Here is a 485-nt window from a genome sequence, read left to right as displayed (position 1 = left end):
GTGATCTGGAACGCATTTTGGTTTCTAAGGACTTTCCTGCTGCAGCCCCGCCCAAATGTGAAAAACCACTGAAATCTAACAGAAGAGTGTAGAAGAGTGTCAGCTAAGTTTAAGGGAAAGGTTTGCAGGACGGTTGTGAGACCAGCCATGATGTATGGTTTAGAGCAGGGGTGTCAAACTCATTTTCACCGGGGGCCACATCAGCAATACAGTTCCCCTTGAAGGGCCGGTTGTAAATGAAACACTGTATAATTCAGGGGTCCACAACCCCCGGTCCGTGGACCAGTACCAGGTAATTCCATAGGTAATTTGGTACCAGGCCCCAGTGGGACACAGTGTTTACTTGAGTTTTACTTCTTCTTCTTTTTCTTTTGGCTTTGTCCCTTTTTTTTCAGGGGTTGCCACAGCAAATCATTGATTTCCATCTCTCCCTGTTCTCTGTATCTTCTACTCTGACTCCAACTATCTGCATGTCCTCCCTCACT

The sequence above is a fragment of the Cynoglossus semilaevis genome, chromosome W (genome assembly GCF_000523025.1).
Source record: "Cynoglossus semilaevis isolate Cse_v1.0 chromosome W, Cse_v1.0, whole genome shotgun sequence".
NCBI lineage: Eukaryota > Metazoa > Chordata > Actinopteri > Pleuronectiformes > Cynoglossidae > Cynoglossus > Cynoglossus semilaevis.
Note: the sequence above shows the minus strand (reverse complement) of the source record.